General features: G+C 32.2%; 1 long non-coding RNA gene across 1 annotated transcript; it reads left to right on the top strand.

The window, feature by feature from the left end:
* The first annotated feature begins 1533 nt into the window (after window positions 1-1533).
* On the top strand, window positions 1534-4398 carry LOC113763769. The gene is made up of 5 exons (XR_003467393.1): window positions 1534-1580; window positions 1924-1998; window positions 2666-2718; window positions 2807-2861; window positions 3596-4398. It is a non-coding gene; the product is annotated as an uncharacterized LOC113763769 (long non-coding RNA).
* Window positions 4399-11539: the final 7141 nt, after the last annotated feature.

The following is an 11539-nucleotide window of genomic DNA, read 5'->3' as shown; positions in this document are numbered from 1 at the left end:
GAATTCAACAAGTTGGTTGTTTGAAGAGAAAAACTTAAGGAAATTGCTGGAAATTTTGATGAGGGCCGAGAGGGGAAGAGCTGAAATTGACCAGCTTTAACTCCATAACTTTAGTTATTAGTAAGTATATTTTTGCTTCATATACATCGTAAAATCTAATACTTGGCATGCATGTGGTAATTTACTTGATTAGGCAAGGAATTTGGGTGAGTTTGCAAGAAAATGAGGAATGAATTTCTCAAGTTTTATTTCATAAGTTTGGCCGAACTTGAGCTGGTTATTTGTGCAGCTAGTAGCTGTGAAATTTTAAGGGTTTTGATGAGTTGTTGTTTCCCACCTGTTTTACTAGATGTATGTTGGTTGCATGATTGAACCCCTTGAAAATTAAAAGTGGAATTGTTGTGTGAGAATTTGGGAAAAAGGTGAGCTGGTTGCCTTACCTAAATGTGGCTATAGCTTAAAATCCTGTTGGAATTGTGATTAGAGGCTAGGAAACAGCATGTATGTAGATCTTTTCTTAAGAATTTTACCAAGTGAATAGTTAAATAATTACGGTAATTATAAATTGTCTCAGGAGACAATAGGCTGCAAGAAGGGAACCCCAAAGCCGAGATGTAAAATGTTCTCTTACGATGAGTGTTCCTTATATGTATTCATGATTAAATGTTAAAGTATGGTTGTGGCTTGTTGCTTGGTGAACTAATTGATTGCTAAGTGTAATTGTTTGAGTTTTCAACTTAATTTGCTATTATTATTCACTGATAAAAGGCGAGTGTGTACTTTGTCGCACTCGTCTTACTTACTTTTGGAACCATCAATTGTTTAATTGCTATTGTTAACTGTGCATGACGGTTTTGGGCCCAAACCCCAACGATGGTCGGCCTATTCGAGTTAGCAACGGGCTCGGTCGAGTAGGTTGATAGTCCTTGGGTACCCTTTATTGGTATACTCGAGTATGATCCACTGAGGTGATGATCATTGAACACTGCAAGAAAGGAGTATGCTTGTTACTGTTTAACTGGGGAAATGGCACTGTATTATTGAACAGAGCTAAGTGCTACGTCTGGAAATGGACGGGAGCCACCTTTAGAGTCCGTATCAGTACCGTATCCTTTAATATTGATTGTTGACATTGAATAGTTGAACAGGGCTAAGTGCTACAGCTGAAAATGGACAGGAGCCACCTCTAGGTCCGTATCAGTACCATATCCTTTCATATTAAATGTGTTACTTGTTTTTTAACTTTGTAGTATTGTACTATAAAGAACTTATATATAAAGTGGGAATGGGTGGTGAAATTTGTTGTTGGTCTTTCGTCCTTCTTCATGTGGAAATCACGTGCACCGTGGTTGTTGACTTTTTGGTCCTAGATTTCTTCTACCGGTTTTGCTCCCTTCTATTTTCCAAACCACCTGAAACCCTGTGCCAAAAAACGTGTGCTAGAAACCATGTGCTTTTATCTCTCTCTTCCCTCTCGGTCTCTTCTGGTTCTCTTTTCATTTCTTCCTCTTTTTCATCATTCTCTCTCCTGTTCCTTTTCTTTGCCATCTTTCTCTTTCTCAGGCAGCAAGACTAACAAGGTAATCTTTTTTTCTCGGCAAATTTGTGTTAAATTTTTTTTTTATTTTTTTGCACTTCTAGAAGACCTCTATTCCCCATTGTACTCTTCTTCCTCAGATTCATCTCCTGTTTCCCATTCACAAGTTTCTGACTGTTATATGGTTGTTTTTGTTCAAATTTTCTTATTTTGTTCCGTTTTATTATTATTGAACAACTCTTTTTTTTTTGTTAGAAAACCCATATTTTGTTTCTTTTTTTTTTGCGCCCAATGTTTTCCGTTTGTTTTGGCTAGAAGTAAAAAGAAATCCTTGTTATTACTTTATCTTTCATTTTTGATGATGTGTTATATTAATGGTATGCCAGTGAACCACAAAATCCATTTGGGTGTTTTGGCCTTCCTGCTCATAAACTTTGACAGTGAAATTAGCACATGAAGAGGTAATACTTTGTCTTTTATATCAGTGCTATTTTTTGCCCTTGATTTGTCCCTTTATTTTTTTTTTGAGACTCCAAAACTTGGAGTTTTTTAATCTTTACTTTTACTACTATGCCTCCTACTTATCCCATTTCCCCTCTTTATGATTTAAATTTTAATCAAATTCCATAGCTGTTTCTACAATAATTATAAAGAGACGTTTCCTTTATTACAAATTGTTGATGTCATCAAATTGGGTGTTGAAAGCTGAAAATTTTTGCTTGGGTTGGATGGTTGGATGTAGTAGTTACGGGAAACAGGACAATTGAAATTTTAAAAGCATGAATTTTCACTTTATTGATTGGAGCAAGTTCAATTGGATGTTTCTGAAATTTAGTTGATAACGTGAAAGTTTATGTTAAGCCAGCGGTGGAACTGAATCTAATAAGTTGCGGTGTTGGAGTAATTGGTGTAGTCTGCTCAATCTTTTGTTTGCCTAACTATGTTTATGCTGTGCAATTATTTTTTATTATTCGGATAAATTTCTCAATGTTTTATCTACCTAACTGCTTTAACATTGTGGATGATTGTGTTATTTGATAAATTTCTCCAATGGGGAAGGTTAAGAACCTAGATACTTTCAATTTTTGGAAATTGGGTGTCTAATAGTTTCTGTTTCGTGTTTTGCAGATATCATGATCGTTATCATCTATCGATAGTTCGAAAGTCGCTGCTTATGCATTGTGAACTTTTTTTATATACATTTGATTTTCTCTTCATTGTTTTCTTCCCCTTTAACTAATCTAAAATTTACTTTTTTTGTGATTGCAGGTGGAGAAAGTTGGGCTTTTTCCTCTTCAACATTGCTGCAATACTCTAAGATATGGTATATTTTATTTCATTCACTAATAAAAAGTTTACTTTAATGCACTGTGATTTTTTTTATATTTTTTAATCAAGTTTTGATTGTGATTTTCAGGTTATTCATTACTTGGATGCTCTTTCACGAGCTTCCTTTTCCATTCATTAAGGAGAATGCTTGATTTCTTTATTTGCTTTGCATCTCTATGCCATTAGATGTTGGATCTGTTTTTGATAGTTCTGTGTGTACTTAGTTGTTGGGTTTTCAGCCACAAATGACCAAAAGCATTGTAAGTCATCAAGGATTTCCATTATTTTAGATTATTGTTTTTAAGTGCCTTTTCCTCGTGTCTTTGCATAAATCTTGCCTTTCATTTTTCTTTTGATAGAGTACGAGTTTTTCATTAAAATTTTGCTAATTTTGTTCTGAGGGGATTGGCTTATGTATCTGATAGGATGACATTTTGAGGATATAATATAAATTATAGTAGAATTAGTGCTCCACCAAAATGGCTTTTCTTCCCTTCTTTCTTGGTACAGTTTAGTAGTACAAAATGCAATAAATCTCTTGGTAAAACTTCTTAGTTATATATTCCATGAATCTGAACTGTACAAGCTAACCAATTGCTTTCAACCCTATGTCAATTTTCGCTAAATTACAAGATCTAGCATAATTTTACTGATCTGATTGTTTCAATTTGGATGGTCAAATCTTTTCTTATTGGATGGGATAATCTAAAATTTAGAAATCGTATGCAGGCGTGGAAGATATTTGGCAATGGATGGACTAAAATTGTAAGAGTTGTTTTAGGCAGGTAACGGGAATTAATTCATGGTAAATGATCTACTTATTTAGTGTTTTAATATTTGCCTTGCGTTAATGCCTAGATGTTTGAACATCCATTTAAGCCATTGGCAATTTGCGATTGATTAAGCAAAATCTATGCAAGCTTAAAAAAATATGTTTGCAACTCCTGTTTTTAAGTGCCATGAGTCTCTAATTATTGATTCTGTCTAACCGTATAGAAAAAAGGAACTAATAAAATAGCTATATTTGCATTACCAGATTGCTATAAGTAAGAGTACCATGCTAGAGAAGTCAATGGAATTCCTTCCCTAAGATACTTGCATCTTGTGTCTTACATGTATATTATAGTATAACTCATCCAAGAATAGTCTACTTCTATGCTGGGGAACATTTATGATACTTGGAGATTACTTTTGATGTCATTTTCTGAAGATAACATAATACAACAGCTTTTTGCTGATATTTGTCACTCTCAGGTGCTCCAAGAGAGCTCTAACATTTATTTTTGCAGTAAATTATGGGATTGTATTATTGTACCTTTTAGGTTGATTAATGGAATTTTCAGAAGATAACATAATATTGCTTTTTGCTGATATTTGTCACTCTCAGGTGCTCCAAGAGAGCTCTAACATTTATTTTTGCAGTGAATTATGGGATTGTATTATTGTACCTTTTAGGTTGATTAATGGATGCTTCTTACTCTTTTGACCGTTGAATCTTTTTTTGAAATTCCATAAGTTTTTTGAGATGCCTAGACATGAATCATATATTTGGTTTCTTTTCCATCCGGTTGTTTCTTTCTTCTTTTTTTAAAGTGATTATTATTTTATTTAGTACTTACTGGTGAAGTCACATAAATTAGGTAACTTGAATTTGAATCCGATGGCAAATTTTTCTTTTTTTTTTATCACTTACAGTACTATTTTTCCCAAAGTTGCCGTTTTTTTCAACAATAATAATAGTATTATTATAGTAGAATATAAAATTGTGTTGTTACGATGTTTCTTCCCTTTTTCTTTATTAGTAGCTAATTAATGAAAATGACCCTGTAGAAATTAAGTATTTCTAGGGAAAGAAAAACACTTGCCGATTTCTTTTTTTTTTTTAACTACAGTATTTTCTTTTTTTACAAGGTTGTTGCTTTTTTATAATAATTTTATTATTATAATAGAGTATCCTTTCCCCTTTTCCCCCTTCTTTTATTCTCTTTTTTTACCCAAAGGTTTCTTTTTTTTTTAAGTAGTTACCAATGGGTAATTTCTATACACTAACAAATTTAGTTTTTCAAGCCATAAATTGGCTTTTCATGCCTCAAAACGCACTAATTTATTAGGTAGGAAAGTTAGAAATCACCAAAAATGTTCTTGTTTGTACACTAGAGGAAAGAATAGCAATTCAAGGGTGAAGTTTCCAATTTCAAAACAATATTACATACTCCAAGTCGGGATGGGCCTCGCAAGTTTCATTTCCAGTCAGTTCACGACTAGGTTTAAAAAGATTCAGTAGATGGTTCTTATGATGCCACCAGCAAAACTACAACGTTTTGGCCGTGGAAAACAAATATGAAAATGCTAGCAAAACTTTGAACCTTGTTTGGATGATCAAAATTAACTATTCTAGAATTTGCTAAAATAGCACCAAAATTTTTCAGAAATTATGGGACCAAAAATTTATATTTAATTTAGAGTAAATCTTATTTACACTGACAATGTATATACTATTATCGTTGGATTCATTACATGTGTACAAAAATTGAATTTCAAATTCAAATTTTGCATAGTTATCATTCATTCGATTTTTTCTTTTTTTTTATATTAATTTCTTTCTTTTATCCTTTTTTTCATTATTTTCTTATACTAACAGTGTATACACTATCGGTGTGAGAAAGATTAATCCTTTAATTTACACAAGATATCTCTAATCTTTTCAATTCATCTTTGGAGTGAATAATTTGCTTAGCAAACAATCATTAGATTGTCTTGAAGCCCATCCCTATGATCATATGAAACAATGGGCTGAAACAGTAGGTAATCCAATGTGGGAACACTGGTCCCTATCAAGGTAGCTACTACCCAAACATTGAAACAGAAAATTGTTGTAACCCAACCATCTACAAAAGCAGCTATTGCACCAACATCTTTCTCGTCTAAACCCCTTCCTAACAACTATATCAAAACTTTTGCTTATATAACAGTTACACAAACTAAACTCGATTTTTGGCAATAACGATCCCTATTCATTAGCCAACGTTACTACCTTCGAACTGCAATTCTATTCCTATATCCTTGGCCGAAAAGCAAGAATATTACAAACAAGTGTTGACGGACTCCCAATCCGTCCCCTTTAGACCCTTTATGAGGAAGAACGAAGAGAATACATTACCTATTCATGCGCTGAAATTCTCAAAGTCAATAAATCTGCTGATTGGGAGTATATTTAAAATCATATATACATACATATATATACATATATGTATACACAGACACACACATTTATATACACATCCAGGCCAAATTTTCTTTATATTAGCCATGTCACGTTAAGTACTAAACTTTCAATGCCTATACATAAATTTTCACATTATACTAATAGGTAATACCAATTAGTGTAAAAAAATTGACATTGACATATATGTGATTACATTTTTGGGAAAGATTTATGTGAAAAATATATTAGCCATATCTAATTTTGTAATTCCTAATTTAGAATGGAAATGAACTTACAAGTTGTTAAAAAGCAAGTTCATAGGGATATGAAGTTTCTTTTTTCATCTACTGTACATGATGTCATTCCTCGAAATTTAATTACTTTTTCTATTACACAGGATTGTGAATAATTAGGCGAGGGGGGGGGGGGAGGAGTTGTGATCATTTTTTACAGTATGTTGGGAAAAGTTGCATCGACTTTAATTGAAACCGATTTTACCCCATTATTATCCATAACTTGACTTGAAGTATATGAAAGTTCTGTATCTATTAAATTGCTTGATTACTTAGCAATATATATGCAAAGAATCCTCCAGCGACTTTGGCTAATACGTGTCCTATGAGTAAACATTATATTCATTCTTTAACATGATACTTAATTATTGGTAATAGATTAGCCAATAGAGTGGTTTTAAATTTATGGTGTTGAAAATGGCACTAAACTCTCGACTACTCGAGCCATTCCTGGGTAGTGATTGTAAATGAAGAAACCGCATGTCATGCTATAAGAGTATGATAATGTTTTAAATTAAAACATTAAAATGCTATACGCATTTGTTTTGTTGTGACTACTAGCCTTTGAAGCATTACATTGAGCATTATATTTTGGATTTTCTTAATCTTTGTTTTGAGTGTGCAAACTAACACTTACTAACATATGACATCAGGTGAATGGACTTGAAATGTTTTGGTGGTATTACTTTTCAAAGGCAATAGCCCATGAAAATGGCTCCTTGTAGTTTACTAGACTACCAGCCATTGACAGGAATGGAAATCTTAGAAAAATTAAATTAGTTTCTAGTAGTAGACTATTGGTCATTAACATTGATGATTCCTAATAGTGAGGCCACTGGCTACTAATGGAAGAAAAAAATTGAAAAAAGTGGCTTTACTTGATGTGAGCATATTTAGGTGACTTAAATGAATGTGGTTATAAATCATTGCAATGATATAAGAGATATTCTCACAAAATATTAACACATTATGACTGTATTATCGTAAAATCAAGAGAGAATCTTGTTCAAGTAAAATTCAAACTAGAGAACAAAGTTACCAAACATCAAGGGGCATAGAATTTAAGTCTATAAACTGTAAATTGAAACCATCTATGAGGACATGACTACATAGGGATTAGAGACCCAAGAACTAGGTTAGGAACAAATGAATCATAGAATGGTATGAGTGAAAAGCATGAATATGGTGCTTAAATCATCATACCCTTCCCTATGGTGCAAAGCATGTACGTGGTTCTACGAAAAGGCAAACGTTAAGATTTAATCTTAATCTCTGACTGAGTTCTATAGCCCTTTATGGGTGGGATGTCTTAGCCATCGGATCATCATTAATAGACTCTCCTATATGAGTGTGGAGATTGGTTGTGAAGTTTTACTTTATGCTTAAACTTCCACTACAGCAAGTGCACAGTTTGTACACGAGTATAGGGAATATTCAATGTCGATCTTATAGGGAAGATGATCAATTATTGGTATTATTCAAACTTCATATCATGTAGACTACCAAAATTAAGGCAAGTAACTCTACACTATAAACATATAATAGTAAAGAGATTCCTAGGGTTATGGAATTTCTAACTACTCTTGCAAGTGAAATTATTGGTTAAATGAAATTGATCACGTTGGCAAAGTTATAGCTTAATTTCCTATTGTACATGATATTTGTTTTCGCCGGTATATCCACCATACTTATAAATACTCCTCACCTATATTAGTGCTGATGAAACTAGTTATAAACTCATTAAATTCTATGAAATTACTTGGTTAAAATCACAAAGATGCCACCCTGCACTAGTGAGTGAACAACTTAGATCTAATACTCCTATGAACTTGTATTGAATCCCAAATTTCATTGAAGATACAACACCTTTAAATGGTCATAATTAATGGCCAATTAATCATGATTGTAATAGTAAAACTATGAAATAACTTGCACAAGATATAGACATCAAATAACCAAGAAAATATCACATATAATTATAGTTAGTCATCCCTTCCTTAGGTACAAAAACTAGCAAAATACAAAGAAAATAAAAACAATAATTATGTTTGTATTATATCTAAACATAAGATTCAACACAAGAAAAAAAGTGATAAGAGAGGAATCACTCTTGTCATATGAGTTCCAAAACTCTCCATCTTCATCCTCAATCTACTTATATATATATGTATTTGTCAAATCTACTTCTATATTTAGTTATACACAAGTTGGATAAACTACACAAACCTACTCTAATCTAATGAACTAGGAGCTCTAGTGAAAAACTACATTTTTAGTAGTGTTTTGTAGCCTCTAAAGTTATAAATTAAGTCTCTGAAGATTCTATTTACAGAGTGAAGAAAGCTTAGGCAACTTGTACAACTTGCTTCAAGAATCCTGCTACTTGCTTGTTTCTTATGTTAAAATTGATGGAAGAAAGTTCAAAAGAGTTTTCTAGAGTCTCAAAAACATTCCTTCATCTTTTCATGGAAAGTTGTAGCAAATTGAGTTACCTTTCCAATGGATTAAAAGTCATATCATTTAAAGATCTAAAGACTAGGTTATGATCAAAATACCCTTGACTGGTTAGAAGCCTATTTTGAAATATAGCAGTAGTAAAGCATATTTGTACTTCTGACTTTTGACTATGAAAGCTGAAAGAAAAATTATTTGCACAGCGGAATGAGCAAACAGTTTTGTTTTGTTCTTCTTGCTTGAAGTTGCAATTTGATTCAGGCCTTTCAAAACAAATAAGTACTTACTTGTTCAGACGAATATGCGATGCCTGATGTAGATGTTTGAATTCCAGCAATAAGCCTTCCACACGTCAGGCCTCTAGTTCGTCCACACAGACTCAAACTAATAGGTAACAGAATTTTGGAGTTTTGTTTCGGTAGTGAAGAAACAACGATATTGCTTTGTTCCCTTTCCAAAACAATCGTGATTGTTTTGCACCCTAGTAGACCCTTAACAACTCTTTGTCAATAAGGCTTATTTATACAGTTGTTTTGATTAGATCAATATCTTATATCATCTTTATCAAATCATAACAACCGATTTATATTTTTATTCTTATCTTGATCAAATCAAAAATAGAATACAATTATTTAATTCATGTTTTAGTTTTGATCACATCAAAATATAAACACAATTAATATAATTATATTAACTATTATTTTCATCGTTATAATATTTGAGTCATACTCAAATACCAACTCCAAATTCCGTCTAGCTTGGGTTTCAAGATGTGCTAGCATCCTTATCAAAGTCTAAACCCATTCTAATCAACTTCCCTATCAGTTCAAGTCCTTTTGTCTGTGACTATCTATCTAGGTCCATTACCCAGTTGGCAATGTAATAAACGTTAGCCTATTAACGTTAGTTAGAACATTTCTAACACTTGAGAAGTTCTCCAAATATACCTCAAGTTAACATAGTTCATGAGTGATGCCTAGCAGCATATCATGACACCCAACCGGTGATGAAAGATTGGAATCCTTTTATGTGAACCATGACTGCAATTGTTTTGCATAAAAATCCTTCTATTACTATATCCCCATTGAGTTCAGTTTAGTAATAATGTCAAACTCTAAAACTCAATCGTATGACTTAATCTATCAAATTACTTGACTATAAAATTGATCATCTACATGAATCAATTTGTCTTGGCCAAGAACTCCTTTAGTCAAGATTGATAGATTTCATAAGATATCAAACCATTCATGATGGAATAATAGATCCCATTTTGCATAAACACTTGGCTCCATGCATAACTAATTAGAGGTACCACATGCCAATACTCATCCGTGATTAGAACAAGTATTTTCTGCATTGATAGACTTTAACCATCCATGAATGAGCCAACCGTGTCGTCTCAGGTCTGAGGATCACATGCACCATTGCAATCAATAATGAATCATTGACATTAATAAGCTAACGATTCATTATTTAAATTAGTCAGTGTTCAAGCCAACTTGTCACACAAGTGCCTCTCATATTTGTTCTAGTATCACATATTTAATGGTATGAGACTCGCCATTCTATTATCATTAATATCTCATATTAATCATAGAAAATAAATATGAGACTAATCTTCCGAATTAAACTTGCCCAATTAATAATCCTATGATTAGGAACAATTTAATATTATTTGTACCAAGTTTTTCCGTCACTCATATTCTCATCACATGAGAATGGAACCTTAACAAATAATAATGGACAACATTCAATCAAATCTAAACTAAGAATAATTGAATCAAGAAGTGCCATTTTATTTTAATCAAGACAATAATTATTAATGCTCTAGGGCATACTGCTAACAAAAGCATTAGAACTGGACCTTGATGTCTTGTAGCAATTTTAGCAAGCTTTTCAATGCTTCAAGAATCATCTAAATCCAATATCTATAAGCCACGTTACAGTCGAACTACAAAAATGTGCATTACTGCCAATACTTTTCTTTTCTTGTTTTTTTAATGCATTTCATCTTTTGATCATTTTGCGTTTCATGTTACTTGTAATAAATTCCAATCATAGAGAATCATCTACATATCTTCTCACTTCATTCCAATTGATGTTTTAGTCATTAAAACCTACAAAATGGGAAGTTTTCATACTTAACTCCATAGAAATATAATTTTTCTTACATAAACCACAAAATAAAAAAATTCAACCTAGTTATTTGACTCCAACAATGAATAAAATGCACCCAAAACTAGGCAATAAAACATGCTAAAAATATGTAAAATGAACACTTATCAAATTTCACTAAGTTTGAATCATTTCTTGTCCTCAAGTAATAGGAAATATAAACCAAAACAATGATTCAAAATTTGAAATAATACATGTGCACCTTTGTATTCAATTGCTCAAACTTAACCAAATAACCATTGTGCAATTATTCATTCTACCTTTAGTACACATAACATTAGGTTAAAGAGAGATAATTATACCACTATTTCAACAAGTTCAACTCAATTTCACCTCCTATCCCACTTTCACAAGCAAGTAAATCATATGATCAATATATTAACTTTCTCAATCTATGATCATTTTTTTCCCAAATTCGAAAAAAGTATTTATGCATATGTAGATCAAATACTTATTCAAGTTGTGAAAATGCCTTTTGATGTGAGAATCAACATTTTAAATGAGAACCCTTGGTTATTTAACATTTCATATATTCAAGTTGTCTTG

This window comes from Coffea eugenioides, chromosome 2 (assembly GCF_003713205.1).
Source record: "Coffea eugenioides isolate CCC68of chromosome 2, Ceug_1.0, whole genome shotgun sequence".
In the NCBI taxonomy this organism is placed as follows: domain Eukaryota; kingdom Viridiplantae; phylum Streptophyta; class Magnoliopsida; order Gentianales; family Rubiaceae; genus Coffea; species Coffea eugenioides.
Note: the sequence above shows the minus strand (reverse complement) of the source record. Positions and strands in the feature narration are given on the sequence as shown.